The following is a 22169-nucleotide window of genomic DNA, read 5'->3' as shown; positions in this document are numbered from 1 at the left end:
GGATATAGCACTATAGGTGTAATAGAGTGTGATGGTGGTTGTTAGATAAAAAAAAGGAGGAGATGGTCACATTGACTCGGCGTATCAAAGGGCTATGTATATGCCCATTAATAGGTATCAATGTGAATGAGTAGGGATTGCCATACAAAGGATGCACTAGAGCTATAAGTATGTGAAAGCTCAAAAGGAGAACTAGGGGGTGTGCATCCAACTTGCTTGCTCACGAAGACCTAGGGCAATTTGAGGAAGCCCTTAATTGGAATATACAAGCCAACTTATATAATAAAGATTCCCACTAGCATATGGTGGTGACGAAACGAGAGGCTCTCAATCATGAAGAACATGGTGCTATTATGAACCACAAGTGTGGAAAAAGATAGTAGCATTGTCCCTTCTCTCTTTTTCTCTTTTTTATTTGGTTGTGCTCTTTGGCCTCTTTTTTTTTCTATTCTCTCTTTTTTTTATTTGGGCTCTTTGGCCTCTTTTTCTTATTTCCTCACATGGGCAATGCTCTAATAATGATGATCATCACTCTTTTATTTGCTCACAGCTCAAAGCTCAGAACGAAGATGACTCTATAGAAAATTCCTCTGGCAATGTACCGGGATGTGCAACGATCTAGCTTAGCGTATGATGTTGAAACATCTCGCTAGCTATCTTACGATCATGCAATGGCAATATGAGAGTGACGGCACACGTCATGAGACGGAACGGTGGGAGTTGCATGGCAATATATCTCGTAATGGCTATGAAAATGCCATAATAGGTAAGTATGGTGGCTGTTTTGAGGAAGGCATATGGTGGGTTTTGCGCACCGGCGAGAATTGTGCGGTACTAGAGAGGCTAGAAATGGTGGAAGGTGAAAGTGCATCTATACCATGGACTCACATTAGTCATGAAGAACTCACATACTTGTTGCAGAAGTTTTTTTAGTGATCGAAACAAAGTGCTAAACGCATACTCCTAGGGGAAGTGTTGGTAGATGTTAACCATCGCGCGATCCCGACCGCAACACAAAGGATGAAAATCAATAGATCAATTATGCTCCGACTTCCTAACATAGCGGTTCACCATACGTGCATGTTACGGGAATCACTAACTTCAACACAAGTATTTCTAGATTCACAACACCCTACTAACATAACTCTTAATATTACCAAATCCATGTCTCAAAACTAATTGAGAGGAATCAAAACTTCTCTTTCTACTCAATGCACATGAAGATGGAGGTTTTTGTCTCCTATTTGGGTACCTATCATCTTTGGGACTACTTTCATAGCACAAGCCAACTACCAAGTCACGCACCGCCGTTCTCTAAAACATCTAAGTGAAGCACACACAGCAAAATTATCTAGCTCAAAAGATATAAGTGAAGCACGATGAGCATTCTAGCAAAATCACGATGAGTACATGTCTCTCTCAGAAGGTGTGCAGGAAGGATGATTGTAACACAACAATAAGAAAAGGCTCCTACGATACAAGACGCTCCAAGAAAAATACATATCATGTGGTGAATACAAATATAGCTCCAAGTCATGTTACAGATGGATTGAAGACGAAAGAAGGGATGCCTTCCCGGGGCATCCCCAAGCTTAGTATTTTTGGTGTCCTTGAATTTGGCTTGGGATGCCTTGGGCATCCCCAAGCTTGAGCTCTTTCCACTCTTTATCCCTTTGTCCATGAGAACATGACCCAAAACATGAAAACTTCACAACACAAAACTTCAATAGAAACTCGTGATATCATTAGTACAAGAAAAAAAACTAACACTTCTTTAGGTACTATAGCAAACTTGATTTATATTTATATTGGTGTTAGATTACTGTATTCTCACTTTTCCATCGCTAGTACCCCCCGATACTATCCAAAGTTTCATCAAAACAAGCAACCAACTCAACAAAAACAGAATCTGTCAAAAAACAGACCAGTCTGTAGCAATCTGTATACTTCGTGTACTTATGGTACCTCACAAATTCTAAAAAATTACGACAGCCTCGGAAAAAGGCATATCAACCAGCAGAAAAAAGAAGAAACTCAAAATCTCTTTCTGAATAAAAATTAAAAATAATTTCGTGAGTGAAAAGTTTCTGTCTTTTTCCAGCAGGATCAAACAACCATCACCAAACTAATTATAAAGGTTTTGCTTGGCTCAAAACACAAAAAGAAACACAAAAGACACAATCATAACAGAATTATGATGGTGTGGACGCAACAAAACAGAAAGCAAAAAGAAAATATAAATTCATTGGGTTGCATCCCAACAAGCTCTATTGTTTAACGCCCTGAGCTAGGCATAAGGATTTCAATGATGCTCACATAAAAGACAAGAATTGAAGCACAACGAGAGCATCATAAAGCATGTGAAAATCACATCTAAGTCTAACATACTTCTTATGCATAGGCATTTTATAGGAGAACAAATTTGCAAGACAACCAATAGTTACCAAATGCAAGGAAGAAGAAAGAGACAATAGCAATTTCAACATAACGAGAGGTAATTTGGTAACATGAAAGTTTCTACCACAATATTTTCCTCTCTCATAGCAATTACATGTGGGATCATAATCAAATTATACAATATAGCTATCACAAAGGATATTATTTTCATGATCCACATGCATGCAAAGTTGACGCTCTTAAAAAATAGTGGGATTATCATCAACTAAAGTCATGACTTCTCCAAACCCACTTTCAATAATATTGCAAATATCAAATTCATCATGAGGCTTAAACAAATTTTCAAGATCATAAGAAAAATTATTACCCCAATCACGATCATTGCAATAAGTAGTGGACATAGCAAAACTAGCATCCCCAAGCTTAGGGTTTTGCATATTTTTAGCATGATTGTCATTAATAGAACTTATAATGAAATCATTGCAATCATGCTTTTCATTCAAGGAGCCCTCGTGAATCATTTCATAAATTTCATCATCACGATTTTCAGATTCACGCATCTCAAGCAAAACTCCATAGAGAAAGTCAAGTGCACTCAACTCACTAGCAATGGGTTCCACATAAGTGGATCTCTTAAAGAGATTGGCAAGTGGGTGAGGATCCATATCACTAGATTTTCAGCAAGCGAAGATGCAAGCATATTGAAGGCACATAGCACACAAGCAAACAGAAAGCAAGCGAAAGAAAAGGGCAAATGAAAAAGGAAAACGAAAAAGGCAAACGAAAAGGGAAAACGAAGAAAAGGGAAAATTTATTTGTAAATTTTTGTTTTTTGGAAGTGGGGGAGAGGAAAACAAGAGGCGAAAAAAGTAAATGCAAGGGATGAGTTTGTGACACTTACTTGGATGAGTTCTTGACTTGATCCTCCCCGGCAACGGCGCCAGAAATTCTTCTGCTATGGCAACCGAAACCTTCTGTCATCTCTTGAGCTTGCGTTGGTTTTTCCCATGAAGAGGAAAGGGCGATGCAGCACAGGAGCATTAAGTATTTCCCTCAGTTTGAGAACCAAGGTATCAATCCAGTAGGAGAATCGCGTCAAGTCCAAAGTACCTACACAAACACAAAATAGCTTGCACCCAACGATACAAAGGGGTTGTCAATCCCTTCAAGGTTGATTGCAAAGTGAGATTTGAAGGCGGAAAGTGCAACGAAGTAAAAGAGTAAGGCTGAAAATATGTTGTGAAGTAGACCCGGGGGCCATAGTGTTCACTAGAGGCTTCTCTCAAAATAGCAAATATTACGGTGGGTGAACAAATTACTGTCAAGCAATTGATAGAACCGCGCAAAGTCATGACGATAGCTAAGGCAATGATCATACATATGGGCATCACGTCCGAGACAAGTAGACTGATACTTTCTGCATCTACTACTATTACTCCACACATCAACCACTATCCAGCATGCATCTAGTGTATTGAGTTCATGACGAACAGAGTAACTCCTTAAGCAAGATGACATGATGTAGATGGATAAAATCAAACCAATGATGAAAACCCCATCTTTTTATCCTTGATGGCAACAGCACGATGCGTGCCTCGCTACCCCTTCTGTCACTTGGTGAGGTCACCGCACGGTATGAACCCAAAAACAAGCACTTCTCCCATTGCAAGAATCATAGATCAAGTTGGCAAAACAAAACCCACACCTCGAAGAGAATTACAAGCATATGAAATCATGCATATAAGAGATCAGAAGAAACTCAAATAAGATTCATAGATAATCTGATCATAAATCCTCAATTCATCGGATCTCGACAAACACACCGCAAAAGAAGATTACACCGCATAGATCTCCATGAAGATCATGGAGAACTTTGTATTGAAGATCCAAGAGAGAGAAGAAGCCATCTAGCTACTAGCTATGGACCCATAGGTCTATGGTGAACTACTCACACATCATTAGAGAGGTCATAGTGTTGATGAAGAAGCCCTCCGTATCCGAAATCCCCCTCCGGCAGGGAACCAAAACGTGCCACAGATGGGATCTTGCGGAGACAGAAGCTCGCGGCGGCGGAAAAGTACTTTCGATGATCTCCTGATGTTTTCTGGGATTTTAGGGAATATATAGGCGAAGGAGCTATGGTAGAGGAGGCCCAGGGAGCCCACAACCCTGGGAGGCGCGGGCCCACTGTCCGCGCCATGAGGGCTTGTGGGGTCCGTGGTGACCCTCTGCCTTGGTTCTCAAGTCTCCCGGTCGTCTTCTGTTTTGGAAAAAATCTTTTTGGAAGTTTTATTCTGTTTGGACTCCGTTCAAAATCCTCCTCTGAAAAGGGTCAAAAACAAGGAAAAACAGGAACTGGCACGTGGCACTGAGTTAATAAGTTAGTCCCAAAAAATATAAAAAAGGCATACAAAACATCAAAGTCTTCCCTTGGGACTTGGCAAAGTAGCTATTTCCAAGGATAGGCATATGGACAAAGTGATGCTTGTTGAATCCCTTGGTTTTAACCTCATGTCAGTCTCGATGCTTTGTGATCTTGATATGATTGTTATCTTTGGTAGATATAGATGTGTAGTCATCATGGAATCTGACAGACCCAAAGTCTTCGAAGGTGTAAGAAGAGGGGATTTGTACATTGTTGACTTCCCTACAGGTCCTCAATTAGCCACTTGCTTACTAGCAAAAACCTCAGAAGGATGGCTGTGGCACCGAAGACTAGGTCATGCAGGCATGAGGAATTTGCACACACTTGCAAAGAAGAAGCATGTCATTGGCATCGAATCAGTCAAATTCCTCAAGGATCATCTCTGCGGTGCTTGTGAATCTAGGAAAATGACCAGATCCAAGCATCCCTCCAAAACCATCATGACCACTACATGTCCATTTGAATTGCTTCATATGGATTTATTTGGACCTACACACTATGCAACACTAACCAATGCAGCATCTCTATATGTCTTTGTCATAGTTGATGATTATTCCAGATACACGTGGGTGCATATTATAGTATATAAAACTGAAGTTTAGGAAATCTTCAAACGATCTTCTTCAAGGGCTTCGACGAACTTCGGCATCAAGATCAAACATATCAGGAGTGATAATGGAACCGAGTTCAAAAACACTGGTCTTGATGATTATCTTGATGAACTTGGTATTACTCACGAATTGTCTGCTCCTTATACTCCTCAGCAGAATGGTGTCGTCGAAAGAAAAAACAGGAGTCTGGTTGAAATGGCAAGAACTATGCTTGAAGAATATCAGACTCCTCGTCGCTTCTGGCCTGAAGCAATCAACACTGCATGTCATATCATCAACAGGGTATATCTTCACAAATTCCTCAAGAAAACCTCATATGAAGTCCTCACTGACAAGTTATTTCAAAGTCTTCGGTGCAAAATGCTGGATTAGAGATCCTCATCATAGCTCAAAATTTGCACCTAAGGCACATGAAGGTTTTATGCTCGGTTATGGAAAGGACTCACACACCTACAGAGTCTTCAACAACTATCACAACAAAGTTGTTGAGACTGTAGATGTTAGGTTCGATGAAACTAATGGCTCGCAAAGAGAGCAATTGCGTTCTGATCCAGATAAGCTGTCTCGTGAAGAAGCAATAAAGCTTGAGCCTACTGAAGACATTGTCCCCACTAAGGAAATTGACGAAGAAACGATCCCCATCGCTGATGAAAGCCAAGAAGATGCTCCTGAGGAAATTGCAACAACACCACTTCCTCAGCCCAGACAAAATCCTCAACCACCTCATCCGAGGAATGCAAATGAAGTAGAACTTGAAAAAATCCTCAACGACATCAACGCGCCAGGTCCTCTCACGCGCTCAAAAGCTTCACACTTAGTTAACTTTTATGGGCATTTTTCCTTTGTATCCATCACAGAACCCTCAAAAGTAGTTGAGGCTTTTCGGGAACCGGAGTGGATCCAAGCCATGCAAGACGAACTTCTTCAATTCGAGCTGAATGACGTATGGGAGCTCGTCAAACGACCAGATCCTCGCAAGCATAACATCATCGGCACCAAGTGGATTTTCCGAAACAAGCAAGATGAGGACGGTCAAGTGGTGAGGAACAAGGCACGACTTGTAGCCCAAGGCTATACCCACGTTGAAGGCATAGATTTCGATGAAACTTTTGGACCTGTTGCTAGACTTGAAGCTATTCGAATTCTACTTGCTTATGCTAATCATCATAACATCATCTTATATCAAATGGATGTGAAAAGTGCATTCCTCAATGGTAAGCTTGAGGAAGAAGTATATGTTGCTCAGCCCCCAGGTTTTGATGATCCAAAGAATCCAGACAAAGTCTTCAGACTCAAAAAGGCTCTGTATGGCCTCAAGCAAGCCCCTCGGACATTGTATGATACATTGAAGGAATTCCTCATGAAGAAAGGCTTCAAACCTAGTTCACTCGATCCAACTCTTTTCACAAAATCTTATGATAATGAGCTGTTTGAATGTCAAATATATGTTGATGACATCATATTTGGTTGTACTGACAAAAGATACAGTGATGAATTTGCCTATATGATGAGTGAAGAATATCAGATGTCCATGATGGGGGAGCTGAAACTCTTCTTAGGTCTTCAAATTCGTCAACAAAACAATGGAATCTTCATATCACAGGAGAAATACCTCAAGGATGTTCTGAGGAAATTCGACATGCATGAATGCAAAGGTGCCAAGACTCCAATGCCTACCAACGGTCACCTCGGCACTGATGAAAATGGTAAAGATTTCGATTAGCAGGTATACCGTTCTATGATTGGCTCTTTATTGTATCTATGTGCATCTAGGCCAAATATAATGCTTAGTGTTTGCATGTGTGCACGTTTTGAAGCAAAACCGAAGGAATCACACCATAAGGCTGTGAAACATATTCTTCGATACTTAGCTCACACACCAACACTAGGATTGTGGTATCCCAAGGGCTTCAATCTTCATCTGGTAGGGTATTCTGATTCAGACTATGCTGGTGACCGTGTGGATCGCAAGTCAACGTCTGGCACATGCCATTTCCTCGGAAGATCACTAGTTTGCTGGTCCTCAAAGAAGCCGAACTGCGTATCACTCTCCACTGCCGAAGCTGAGTACATTGCTGCTGGTTGTTGCTGTGCTCAATTACTATGGATGAAGCAAACCCTCAAGGACTACGGCATCAACATGAAGAATGTGCCTCTCTACTGTGACAGTGAGAGTGCTATCAAGGTTGCCTACAACCCAGTGCAGCACTCGAAGACCAAGCACATCCAGATTCGTCATCATTTTCTTCGGGACCATGTCCTCAAGGGCAATATCCTCATCGACCATGTGAAGACTGATGATCAACTGGCTGATATCTTCACTAAGCCCTTGGATGAGAAAAGGTTTTGCAAGTTGCGGTGTGAGCTAAATATCTTAGAGTCTTCAAATGTTTTGTAAAAACATGCACACATCCTAACACTTATGCAAAGTTGATCACTTAGATGTGCAACACATGATGAAACGATTTTCTTCAACTAATGAAGAAAGTCACTCTGAATGTGAAGAAATTAACGAAGAAATTGATTCTCAGGGCCCTACGACAATTGTACGCGGCGTCTGTAATCAACATTCTTGTATGGTGGGTAACGCCACCGCCCAATGTGAAATTCCTCAAGTTGATTTTCTTCAAATGATCAATTTCCTCACAATGCATTTTTCTTCAAAAAAATTGTTCTTCATTGTGATTATCTATTGCAAAATCTTCAAAAACACTTGATGACTTTCATTTGCCTAGGTAGACTGCGATTTCTAGTCCTCAACAGCATTCACTTATTGCTATTTCTTCAAGTTGATGTTTCTGCTAAGTGAATGTGATCGGACCCTACTTTCCCTCTATGCTATACTTATCCAGTCTATTCAATTCTTCATATGCGTTCTACTTGAAACTTTGTTCAAAATCCTCACTGTATCCTTGTCAGTTGATGATTTTGTAACAAAAATCCTCAAATCTTCAAAAATTGTTTTCTTTAAAAAGAACAGTAACTGAACTCCACTTCCCACGATCGGATAACCGCGATCTCCACAATCTCCACCGCATCGTACGGGAGCTACACGTGTCCTACGGAGACGTAGAGGCAAGGGCTATTCGGTCCGAAACTTTCGCGCCAAACCGTAACTTTCGGGCTATAAATAGGTCCTTATCCCCCTCGGTATCTTCTTCTTCGCCTCATCGCTCTCCTGCCATCACACTCTCCATCGAACCCTAGCGCCACCGCTGGTTGTCTTGTCTCCGGCAAGGAAGAGCTTCCCTGCCTCAACCTTTTCGCCGCCAGGATCACGCCGGAGTTGGAACATCTACGTCCGCCGCCGCCGTAGACGTCCTCTACTGCCAAGTTAGGGTGCATTAGACACTTGACCGAAGAGCCTCTCCAACACCACCTTTTGTGTTCTTCGCTCGCACCTTCTCGGGTAAATTTACTCCATTTTTACAGCAGCTCAGATCTGAAATTTTACCTCTCCCATGTGAAATCTGTTTTTCCTCAAGATACGATGTGCACATGATTCCTCAAACACTATCCATCACCACAATCATTGATGAACTAGCTAAGCATCTAAGATTTTCATGAGATTCCTCAATTATGTGAATTTTCGGATCTGTACAACTCTGGAAACCAATAACAGTATGCTTAAGCAAATTCCTCAACCACTGGTTATATTCCTCAAACTGTCAAACTTTTTCATTTTCTTCAAATCTGAGAACGCATATGACCTCTCCAAATTCCTCGCAACTATACTCTGTTCACAGGTACACACATGTCAGCTGATGAATCTCTCGGTTCTCATCACATTAACTCATTTGCAGCATTTCTGGAAGAAACTCTTCAAGGCTCATCAGAATCATCAAGAGTTCAAAATCATCAGCAAATTCCTCGTCTGATGAAAATGGAGGAAGAAAGGAAACAGAAGGGAGGAAAGAAACTGGAGCAGAACACAGCTGTTGATATTCCTGATGACATATACATGGACTATTGCACGCCTGATGAAGAACCTGAGACAATGGCTAAAAGAAAGATTAGGCTGCAGAAAATTGAACGCAGATGGGCAAAGGAGTGGAAGGAGTAGAGATTTGTGACTCCAAAATATGCGAAGAAATTCGCTTTGAAGCCTCCTGGCAGAAGGGCTCCACTTGAGGATCATCAAGTGGCTCATCCCTCAAGTCTTATGACACTTGATGACTACCCAGATGAAAAAGAAACAGCAGTGAAGAAATTTAATGAATCCTCAGCTGCTGCCTCCGGTGCTGCTCATTCCTCAGCAGCAGAAACTTCAGGATCAGAGATTCCTCAAAAGCAGTCTGCGCCATCAAAGCCAAAGGCTCCAAAGCCTCAAGAGAAGTCTGGACAGGCTTCTGTCACAAAACCCTCAGCTCCAAAACCCTCGGTTCCAAAACCTTCAACACCAAAACCATTAGCGCCAAAACTCTCAGCACCCATCTCATCTACACCAAAGTCCTCAGCTCCACCTCCAAAACCAATACAGAAGAAAGTCGTGAAGCCTACGACTGCCAGCTCCAGCTCCTCACTCCCAGCTGCAACTAGCTCGGAGACAAAGTCTTCAACACCCCTTGTGAAGACTTTGGCAACTACTGAACCTGCACCTCTGCCCAGCCCTGTCTGCATCAGAGGGAAGTGATGAGTATGATGATGAAACCTTGCAAGCCATCATCAGGAACAAGCAAAAACGGGTAACACAAGCACCAGGCAGTGCTATTCCTCTGGCCATGGACCCCAAGGTCCTCCTCGACTACATCAACATATGGTATGAGGACCCTAACACCCCCATTGATGGCTTGAAACTTCCTCCTGGCATCAGCCACATGGTGGCCACCTTCATAAACGAAGCCAAGTGGAAGGAACAGAAGGCCAAGCAGGCAAAGATTGCAAAGGCCAAAAACGAGAAATTCCTCAGGCAAAATCTCCTCAAGCTGACGCCTGAAGCATTGGTGTCAACCCAGGCAAAGCTGCAAGTCTTGACTGACAAGTGTGACAAATTGTCAGACCGCAAAAGCATCAAGCGCAATTTCATCAAGCTAGCCAATAGTGCTGTTGATGACTACAACAAACGACATCCACCACCAGCACCAACTCCTCAGCCCCTGGTTGAGCAGCCAGAAGATGTATCTCCTGATGAGGAGGAAATTCCTCAAGCTGAGGAACAACACCAAGAGCGCCGTGCTGATGAGCCGACCATTGAAGAAATCATCACCGAGACCGCCACTGATGAAATTGCAACCCTTGATGCAACTGCTCCTGATCCAGCTGCTTCACCAAAGCAGGCTGATGACTCTGTTCCAGCTGGTTCCTCACTACCAGCTGAAGAATCTGTAGAGAAAACACCTTCACCAAAAGCTTCAAAGGTGAAGAAGTTAATCCCGTCTGCATCAGACGCGAAAAAGACAAGAGCTGCTGAGAAGGAAGCGAAGAAGAGAATAGCTTCCTCAGCAGAAGAAAAGATTGAGGCAAAACGCCTCAAGGAAACTGAAGAATCTGCCCCTCTCGACCCGGTGCCTCTCAATGTTGCACCTTCATATGAAATGGTCTTCATTGTTGACCAAACTACAACGGCAGATGAGGAAATGAAGGATGCTGCCTCTGAGGAGCATACTGATGAGGAAATCTAGATTCATGAAAGTCCTCAACCTCATGTTCCTCAGACAGAGACTACTCAAGCTTCAGCTGCAGCAGCTGATGAATCTGCTTCTGCAACAAAGTCAGCTGATGAAAACCAAGCTGAAGAAAATGTCCAGTCTGAGCAGGCTCCTCCCACTGAACAGGCTGACCAAACTCCTCATGCTGAGAAGGAAGAAGAAATTCCTCAGCCTGAAACTCAGCCAGAGCAAGAAATACCAGCTGATGAAATTCCTCAACCTAAGGAAACTGCAGAAGAAAATGTTCCCGCCCCTGACAATGACTTCATTGTGCTCAACCCAGAGACTGCCATGGTTGTTTCCCCTCCCATTCCTCAGCACAATATCAAGCCAGTTCAGCGCCAGCCATTCTCGAAACGGCCAAAGTTTCAGAAAGAAAATTTCTTTGAGGAACGCATGTATTTCATCGGAGAGAATCCCTATGACAAGCCTCAAATGAGGCATCTGAAGTTTTGGACAAGGACTCAGATGAACTACTATGCTTCTGTTCTCTGTGGACGCAACAAGATATTCCAGCACAGGCACATTCCTCATGATGAACTTGAAGAAATTCCCTGCATGGAACCAGTCCTCGGTGTACTCCATGATGCAGGTTTGCTCCCTATGTGCTCAGACATATCAGATTGGAATAGTGAGCTTATTCTTCAGTTCTATGCAACTCTGCACATCTCTTGCAATGCTGATGACATCAACACTTGGGTGTTCGACTGGATGACCCAAAACACTCACTACAAGGCTCCAGCGTCTGAACTCCTCAGAGAACTGCCCGTACCAATTCCTTCAGACGGGGCAGTGAAGCTTTATGGTGAGCGTGAGCTGCCAAATGGAATGATGGAAGTCCTCATGAAGCCTTTGGCTGCAGGAAAACCCTCAAGATCCACATTCCTCATCCATGAGCTCAAGTACACACCCCGGTCTGTCTATTGCATTCTCTGCAGTGTGCTCGCGCCAATCAAAGGCCATGACGATGAAGAAGATGTTGTCGGCCTCATGAAGAATATCCTTTCAACATCATTCACGGTATCCCCATGAATATCCATGATTTCTTCATGAGGACTTTGGCTGACAATGCAATGTGCCCCTATGATCACAAAATTTATGCACCATGGATCATGAGATTCCTCACGACAAGGACAGGCATCAACTTCCACGCAGATTTTCCAGAACCATGTTGGTTATATGCCTCCTATCCGGGTCAACAAGAAGACTTTTGAGCCCATTGAGGGAAATGGAAAGTCTGTGATTGATGAAGGCAGCAGGCCTCTTGATGGTCAGTTTAAAGAGCCAGACGAATATTCTTCATGGGACGATACTGAGACTCGTCCACCCAGCCCTATTCCTCCTCTCGTGCTAAACACCAGAGAGCTTCTTCTCAGTCTTCATCAGAAGGTAGATCACAACCACAAATGGGTCAAACGCCAGTTTGGTGCCATTGTGAAAACCCTCACTGAGGCACAGAACTCTGTACTATCTGCATGAGGTTTTCGATCGCACCTGGGCTATTCTTGCACATCTGAAGACCCAGACTGAGCTTGAAGAAATGAACTTTGAGCAAGACTTTGAGTGTTCGTGGCCTCCCAAGAAGAAGTTCAGGCCCATTCCAGTGCCAGATCTTGAAGACAGCTCCTTCTCGTCATTCCGCACCACCGAATCTGATGAGGAACGACTCGACACCACAACAAGCCCAAGGAAGAAGACTACACCCAAGAAGCGCCAAGGATCTTCATCAAGCGCAAAGAAATGAAGTGTTCACGGGCGTTAGTCCTCAGTTTGTCCCTTTTTGTCACTTGATGACAAAGGGGGAGAAACTTGAGAGTTAGTCTTCAAACGGGATTTATTTTTGGGGCTTATGAACTATATTTAAGTTACAAAATCTTGGCTCTTCTGAAGTTTTTATGTAATGAGTTGTAACTTAAGCCCGATGGTACTCTGACGCTTTTTGAACGTTTTTTCTTCGCATGCTTATTCCTCAAGTTTTAATGCACGCATGCTGGAATTCGTCAGATACCATTTTCCATCATGCATCTTCATTTTCTTCATATGATATGTTATATGTATGCATGATTTACAAGATTCAGGGGGAGATCTCCATGATATAAATCATCAATGTGCATATGCTATAAAAGCAAAATCCTCAAGGTATGCACATCTTCAGGGGGAGTCTCTGTGAATCTTGTCTTCAAATTCCTCAATTGAGTATTTACACTTCATATTTTTCATCCCTGTTGAAGACTTAACCTAATTGTCATCAACCACCAAAAAGGGGGAGATTGTAAGTGCATCTAGTGCCCCTTAGTGATTTTGGTGGTTTGAAGACTTATAGGTTAAGTATCTAATGTGTTTATAAGTGTACACAGGATCTATAAGTCATTGAGGAGTTTGAGATATTTGAAGAATATCGACCCCTAAAAATGTATATCTTCAGTTGAAGAAATTGGTCTGAAGCTGAAGAAATGAATCGCGAGGAATCTGCGATGAAATTGATATTCCTCATGAAGATATTGATATTGAGAAGACCGGTGGTTCCTGAAGAAAATCATTTTGAAGAAATTGAAGCGTGAAGATCTTCGCTCTTTGTTTTACTTTCTTCGCATTTGATGAATAGGAACACCGTACTGTTAAAGGGGGTCAAAGTAACACTATGGGATGTATTTCCTCATGATGCTCAAGCCAAGCCAAATCCTACCAAAAGCCTCAAGTGAGGAATATGAGTGACATGAGGACTCTCACAGTTGAGGGTCCCGACCGTTTCGATAACCATGCCAAGTCATTGGTCTTATCCACTCCAACGGTCATATTATTTAAGGGCACTATTGTCAAATCATGTCAGGATGCTCCGAGGCTATAAATAGCCGCCCCCCACAACCACTAGCTGGTTGGCTACTCCGTTAGAAACTGACACTTGTCATAAGAGCAACTCAATTCCTCAGAGCCTTTGAGAGTAAATCATCAGTGAGGAAATACACCACCCACCGAAACCACAAACCAAACCTAGTGATTGAGCATCACTGAAGAAGTTGTTCCCGTGTGGGACTGAAGCCTTTTACATTTGAGGACCGTGCATCCTCCAGACGGTTAGGCGTCATGGTCTAGAGAAATCCAGCAGTCAATTGTGGATTGCCGGGTGACCGAGTTTGTGAGGGTTTGGAAGTCTACCCTGAAGACTTACCACGAGTGTTGGGCGAGGACTGTGTGTCCTTAGCTCAAGGAGAATACGGTAGGGACTGTGTGTCCCGGGACTGGGTGTCCTTTGGTTTCAATACCAAGCCGCTCCAAACCAGATGTACAACTGTCACAGCAGTTGGAACTGGGTCATCAACAACAGTCTTCATCAAGAATAGGGTTCTAATTCCTCAACTCTTTACATTCTCTGTATTATGTGTTGATGACTTTCACTGTGACTGTTTGAAGAATTTGCTGAAGACTTTCTCTGAATTTCCTCAACCCCAAATTCTACACTTGAGTTAATCATCATCTGTATTCTGCGTGCCTGCTTACTGTGCAATCTGTTTTCATAATCTTCACTCTGTAATACTGTTGAGGTGAACGTTTGCACGACTGATCCTTAACTTTTTCCGCTGTAAGTTAGTCATCAGTGAGGAATTTCCTCAAAAGGAATTTCCTCAGTGATGAAATTCTAGAAATCTCCTATTCACCCCCCTCTAGTTGATATAACGCACTTTCAGCCTCCATCTCCTTCATCAACCGGTCGCGGACGCAGGCGAGTGCAGGACGCAGCTCCTTTGCCTCAGCCTCGGGAAGGGCTCCCATTGCGCAAGCAATGAGTCAACAAACAACTCGGTGACAAAACAATACAAAGCAAAGAACATTTGTCCCGACTTCCACGAAGTCGCGCAGCTGACCCGAATTTCGGGGACTAGACCAAGTGGGTGCGCTCACGCGCACCCACCACATTGAAAACTTACCCTTGACCTTCTCCAGCTCGGCCATCCTGGCGTCGAGCTCCTTGCAGATCTTGAAGTAGGAGTTCTTGTTGTAGCGGTTCAACGCGACCACCTCCTGGAAGAGCGCATAACGCTTTGCCGTGTCGGCCTAAGGAAAGACAAGAAAGAATATCACAAGAAAAGAAGGTACTACACCCAGTGGGTGTGCTCGCACAGACCCACCACAATATACATGGAAAGAAAGCTTCCACAATAGCTTACGAGAACTGCCTTCTCCACCAGCATGAAGTTGCCCACCGCCGACTTGGCGATGATGGCTATCCCGTGGTTGTATCGGGCTATCACGTCGGCGGCCAAAGGCAGCACCACGGTCTACCCGTTGGTTGAAGAGCTTGCCCCAGCCTACATCGGGGCGCTGCTCAGCTTCCCCCAGTCCTCTAGAACGACCCATGTCGATCAGGTCACCCGGATGGCTCCGACAACACGAGGAGCCCCCGGCGCAACCTGGTTTGTTTGCTCCGTCAAAAGTACTAGGGCCTGACCGATGCCACTCCTGGCCAAGGAATTGGCCCGGCGCCCCTGGTCGGTCGCCGGACGCAACACCTCCTCGGCTGCCGGCTCCATAGTCGGCGGCACAACCATCTCCTGAACCGGCTCCTGATGCACCTTGACACACAACGACGAGGCTCCAACGGTAGGACCCTCACGGGCCATCGGCCTAGTGGTGCCGCTCGTCGCCCCGGCCAAGGGGCCACCCGAACCGGACACCCCAGCCGACGCGGCGATTGCTTTGGCCGCTACGGCGGACGCAGCCTTCGACTTGGCAGCATGAACTCGGACGACGCGCTCTCACTCGAGCCGTGTTGTCACCACGTGCTCCACAGCAAGCGGCACGATGCCCTCGGCCACAAGGACCGACGGCTCCAGCGGCAGAAGTTCGATGACATCCCTGTCAAAGGAAAGAGGGCACGAGCTCAACGCCACGCGGCAGAGAAAGGAAAAGAAAATAAAGAGAAATGACCTGCAATGATATATTACCCCAAAGCAAGGGGAACCTCGCGACCAGCCTGCCTAAGCATCCTCCACACCGGCGGAGGGGTGCCCATTGGCAGCGTGGCCGACCGAACTTTCTTGGGGGCGGCCAACGACCGGACCCTTGGCCGACCGTTTTTCTCTGCAGCGTACCTCCATCATCTGGAAACGGACCGGATGGCTGACAGTTGGCCGACACGTAGCCGGAAGCTCTGCACTCCTCCCTCGACGGTGGCCTCGAGGCAGCCCCACCACAACCGGTGGTGCCTCTACTATGCGCATGTCATTGTCATCGTCGTTGTCGTTGGTCCCATCCTTCATAGTCTCGTCGGGGCAGGGATTTATCGACGTCCCCTCCCCGCCGGCCTTAGCACCGGTCAGCTGCTCTTCCTCCTCCGCCTCCGCCTTTGCCTTCGACGCGTTCGGGTCCTCAGGGCCGGCACCCCCGGTCCGACTCAAGGCGCACGGTTCGGCTACAGGTTTTCCGGGTTCGGACCGTCCACCATATTCTGCCGAGCAAAGAGCCGAGGAGGCTCATGTCTTAAATTTGGTGATGCTGCGCCTGCAGCGGCAGCACTCGGTAGGTAATGAAGGCCGCCACCAGATCCGAGGCCACCAACTCCTGGGAACCCTTGACGTCCTTCAGCTGGCCCGCAATTGCTAGTAGCTCGTCGTTGTGCACCTAGAGGATCTAGTTCTCCCTAGTCGGCGGCATGTCAGTAAACGGCAGGAGGTTGACCCAGTCCCGCCCCTGAACGATGCTGCAGATTTGATCTACTTCATCTTCAGAAAAAGCTTGCCTTGCCGCCTATACACCACCACACCGTAATAGGAGTACGGCACATCGTCGTGCATCTAGGCATGGAAGTGGAAAAGGCTGCAAAAGAAAGAAGGAAAGGGCAAGAAACCTAGGTACGCCTTGCACAAGGTGGCGAAGCGTGCGAGGTACAACACCGAGTTTGGCCCCGGATGGTGCATCTGGAGCCTGTAGAACTCAAGAACTACCGAAGAAAGCAGATCGCCGCCAGACCGAAGCCAATGAGGAAGTGCGTGCGGAACACGGCCCGCTGGCCGATGCGGGGCTCTAGCATGTGCTCGCCGATCATCAGTCATGACGGAGCCCTCCCACAAACAGGCGGGTGGTCTGGCCATCTCTTTGCTCGCCCACGACAGAGCGGAGAAAAAGAGATGTGAAACACGGCCCCTGGCGGACCAACCGCAGGAAGGCGCTGCGGACGAAGGAAGGAGGGATGGCGACGGTTAGTGTTGTGGGCACGAGGAGGGAGTGATGGCGGTATCAGGCGTTGCGGGTGCGAGAAGGAAGGGCGACGGCGGCGAGCACGAGAGCAACAGCGAGCTGAGAGATGGAGTGTGGGAAGCCAATGGAGAACCGGCCTCCCCACCTCCCCCTTTTAAAGCCCAAGGGAGACGTGGGGAGTAAGATTAGTTACGCCCACGTACCCCACTATCGCATGATCCCCGTGCGCATTAAACTGCGTGGGGAACCCCAACCGGTGGCCCGGGGCCTGCAATCCAACACTACTAGAAAAAAGGCTGTTAGTGGCGCACCTATTGTGCCTATTAATGGCGCACTATAGGTGCGCCACTATTATCACGCCATTAGTAATTAATTTTTTTACATATTTTTTCCTTTTTGTCTTAATCTGGGGTCACTATGGCTTAGTCTCATGTCAGCATGCTTAATCTCAAGTCAAATCGCACTCCGTGGTCAAACTTCCCGGAAGGTCACCAATCCTCACAATACTCCAGCCCCAGCACACTTAACCTCTCAGTTCTATCCAACCCCAGCACCAGCTCACTTAACAGACACTTGTTGATATATCTATCATATCAATCCTATTAAACCTTGTTGATGTCTAGGACTTTGTTCATGTTATGAGTGTGAAGAAATTTTAAAAAAATATTTCATATTCCCGGTCATATTACGTATCACATTTTGAACATTTATTTCAAAAAAATAATTTGAAACCAATTATTTTTTTTTCTGTTACTAGTGGCGCACCTAGCAAATGGTGCGCCATTACTAAGTTTGATTTTTTTCCTATTTTCCCCCCTCTAGATCTTAAAAGCCTCGTATCTTTTATTCTGTTAGGTTTTTGGGGTTTCTAAAATTCTTAAATGGGGTTCTCCACGTTGAATTCGTATGTAACTTTTCGAGTAGATGATTTTTCATATAAAAAACTTTTTAATCCGAGTTCGTATGCAAAAGTTATGCCCATTTTACTAAATTCCAAAGAGATTTTGCAAATAAAGTCAAAATTCATATTTGTAAATTTTCCAACTAGACCACATATGACATGGGAAACTTATTTTCTTTTATTTTTTAAACATTTCCATCATTTTATTTTATTTTATTTTTAACTGAAAAGGCTGTCCAGGTTGGGTGGGGGTGCATATAGTAATAGCGCACCTATACAAAGTGCGCCATTACTATGTGTATGACTTGGTCAAACTTAGTAATGCGCACTTTGTATAGGTGCGTCATTACTAAGTTGACATAGTAATGGCGCACCTTTACAAAGTGAGCCATTACTAAGTTTGACTAAGGTTTGACCCAGTCATACACATAGTAATGGCGCACTTTGTGAAGACGCGCCATTACTATGTCAACTTAGTAATGGCGCACCTATACAAACTACGCCATTACTATGTGTATGACTGGGTCAAACCTTGGTCAAACTTAGTAATGGCGCACTTTTCACCTGGTGCGCCATTGCTATTTTGGTTACTAATGGCGCACCTACACATGGTGCGCCATTACTATTTAGTAATGGCGCACCACATGTATAGTGTGCCATTACTGTCCATATTGTCTACAGCTGTTTTTCTAGTAGTGCAAGGCGCGGCGACGGTCGGGTGGGCCACGGCCGACTGTCGTCCCAGCCGGCAAACGGACGCGTGGTTTCGCTCGCCGGCTCCGACGGGCGCATTGACTTCAACAAGAACTTCGGGCGCGGGACAAAATTGCTGGCTCCCCTCGTCCAAAGGCATCGGGACCCCAACGATTTTAGGGGCTACTGACGGGGATACAACCCGTGGGTATACCCAAGCGGAGGGAACCCATCTCCAAGACATTTGGGGCCGACTAGCCCCTCGGGCCAGCTCACGGTAGCCAGCCCGTTTGGAGGATGCATTGTCGGCCGACTAGCGGCATTCGGCCTGGCCGGCTGGCCTGATTTCAACCTGTCGGTCGGCTCCCATCCGATCCGACCGTACCCAGGCATGTGATGCAGACGTGCTCATGGTAGAAGTTCACACTAACAAGCTGGGTGTCGCCACGGGCCCAATGATGTAATGGTCAGCGAGGCTACAGGCCCCCCATCACCGCCAAGGCTGACCGGGCGAGATGGCCCTGTAGCCATGCTCACCCCTACCTACTCCCTGATGTCCACCGCGTTAGCCGCTGAGACAAGACACGACAGCCTGCGGGCCCACGGCCAACCAGAGAGGCTAGCAGCCGGGTCCCACCTCCTACTTTCTCCCATAACTGTACATCCCGGGCTGCACTATAAAGCCTTGTCTCAGCCCCCACGAGGGGGCACACGCCCCACACGTTGACACACACGCAAAACAGAGAAACACACACACCATCGAGGCAGTGAGGCCGGTAGCAAGAGCTCCATACCCCTCCTCACGAACAGCTCGAGGAGCACCAATTGTATTGTGATTTCATATAGTCACACAGTCAGGACTAGTGGTTTTACCTACACCCGTTCCCAGACGCCGGAACCTGGGCAGATTGTTATCGTGTGTATTGCACCTGCACCCGTTCCGAGACGCCGAAAGCACCCGTCGGCCCCAAACCACAATCTAAGCCACGCCTGGCATGTGCCGTGGAAATACCACGACACAAGCATACAAAATAATTACTCACTCTCGGTGGGAGCATCATGGTGGTTATGATGGCGAAGGGTTGGTGATGACGATGATGACGAATCGAACTCTCCGGAGCCCCAACAGGACTCCAGATCGGCCCTCCAGAGGAAGAACATGAGGTGGCGGCGGCTCCATCTCACAAAACGCGATGAAAACCTTGCTCCAATTTTTTGGTGAATGTGAATTTATAAGACTGGAATTAGGGTCAGAGGAGCCTCGAGGGCCCCACAAGCTATCAGGCAGCGGCCTGTGGGGGCAGCCTGATGGCTTGTGCCCCTAGAACTTCCCCTGTGGCAGGAGTTCGCTCCATACATCTTTATAAATCACAAAAATTATTCACAAATAGTTTCGTCCGATTTCGAGAACTTCTATTTCTACACAAAAATATCTTCAAGGTAGTTCTGCTGAAAGCAACATCACTCTGGGTTACTCAGAGCAAGAGTGTTTCGAAAAGTAGATACGTTGGAAATGTATCACATACATTCCTGCTGAGCGCACTTGTACTGTGAACACACACATAATCCACCTGAACATATGACATAGGGTTTTACGCGTCTGAGCGGCTTGAACCTGTCTGAAGCACCGTGCATGCAGCCATCGGTGATGCTCTTTGTGCACCCATAGTCCTTGTAGAACCATAGCAAAGGAGATTTGCTAGTCCCATAGATCATATAATCACCCCGACATCTTTGGCACTCCACGTAGGGGGATTTGGTGCATGAATCTTCTCCAACACTTCTTGTCTCCCCTAGCATCTTCAACGACTCCCATGGCACGCAAGAAGGCCAACGGAGCATCATCATATGTCACGTCTTTGTCCAAGCTGCCCACGTTGGCCTCTATGGTCAACGGAGGCGGGGACGGACATCGCACACTCTACACCGGAGAGCACATCCACAACACGGCACGAAGCTCTGCGAGCCACAACTTGGACCCAACCGTCGTGACACCTCAAGATGCACCGACGATATTCAAAGGTGGCATAGTAGTGCTATCGATGGTGAATGCCATGGCTAACGCCATGGCACATGTAGGGACACCTCCGACGCACACTTCACAAGACAACCGTAATCAGCGCCCTTTGGGAGGTGACCACTGTCGACACGCACACAAGACCCATCCGCTATAATCTCAGGGGCCGCAGGGCCAACCTCATCAACAACCCCCTGGCGAGAGTTGATAGCGGGCAACGGCGCGGGTAGGCACACCATCTAGCATTTCCAGGAGTCAGAGTTCCACCCATTCCCCGCATCGCTCCATGCCCAAAACCAGGGGAGGAGCCATCGCGCAGGCCTAGCTACTACTGCATTTCTTGCTCGGGCAAGAGAACATGCAAGATTGGAGGGCAACCGTATAGATCCTACTATGCTTCACAAAGCGTGGAAGGCAAGATGCAGCAAAAACATCACACGCACTTCAGGCGGCCACCACGGGCCCACCACCAGAAGAGGAGCACGGGGAGCACCTACGGTACATTCTCCCCCTCAACAGCAACAACCTACCTGCGGGATCGACGTGTAGGATGAGAATATTGGAAATATTCCTTAGAGGCAATGATAAAATAGTTCATATTATATTTCCTATTACAATATTATCGTTTTTTATCCATGCTATAATTGTATTGAGTGAAAACATAGATACATGTGTGGATACATAGACAAAACAATGTCCCTAGCATGCCTCTAGTTGGCTAGCTAGTTGATCAAGGATAGTCAAGGTTTTCTTACTATATGCAAGTGTTGTCACTTGATAACTGGATCACATCATTAGGAAATTCATGTGATGGACTACACCCAAACTATGAACGTAGCTTGTGATCGTGTCATTTTGTTGCTATTGTTTTATGCGTGTCAAGTATTTATTCCGATGACCATGAGATCATATAATTCACTGGCATGGAAGGAATACCTTATGTGTATCAAACGTCGCAACGTAACTCGGTGACTACAAAGGTACTCTACAGGTATCTCCGAAGGTGTCCGTTGAGTTAGTATGGATCAAGACTGGGATTTGTCACTCCGTGTGACGGAGAGGTATCTCGGGGTACACTCGGTAATACAACAGCACAAACAAGCCTTGCAAGCAATGTGACTAAGTGTAAGTCACGGGATCTTGAGTTACGGAACGAGTAAAGAGACTTCCCGGTAACGAGATTGAAATAGGAATGAGGATACTGACGATCGAATCTCGGGCAAGTAACATACCGAAGGACAAAGGGAATGGCATACGGGATTATATGAATCCTTGGCACTGA

The sequence above is a fragment of the Hordeum vulgare genome, chromosome 7H (assembly GCF_904849725.1).
Source record: "Hordeum vulgare subsp. vulgare chromosome 7H, MorexV3_pseudomolecules_assembly, whole genome shotgun sequence".
NCBI classification, from domain to species: domain Eukaryota; kingdom Viridiplantae; phylum Streptophyta; class Magnoliopsida; order Poales; family Poaceae; genus Hordeum; species Hordeum vulgare.
This window is presented reverse-complemented; position numbering follows the sequence as displayed.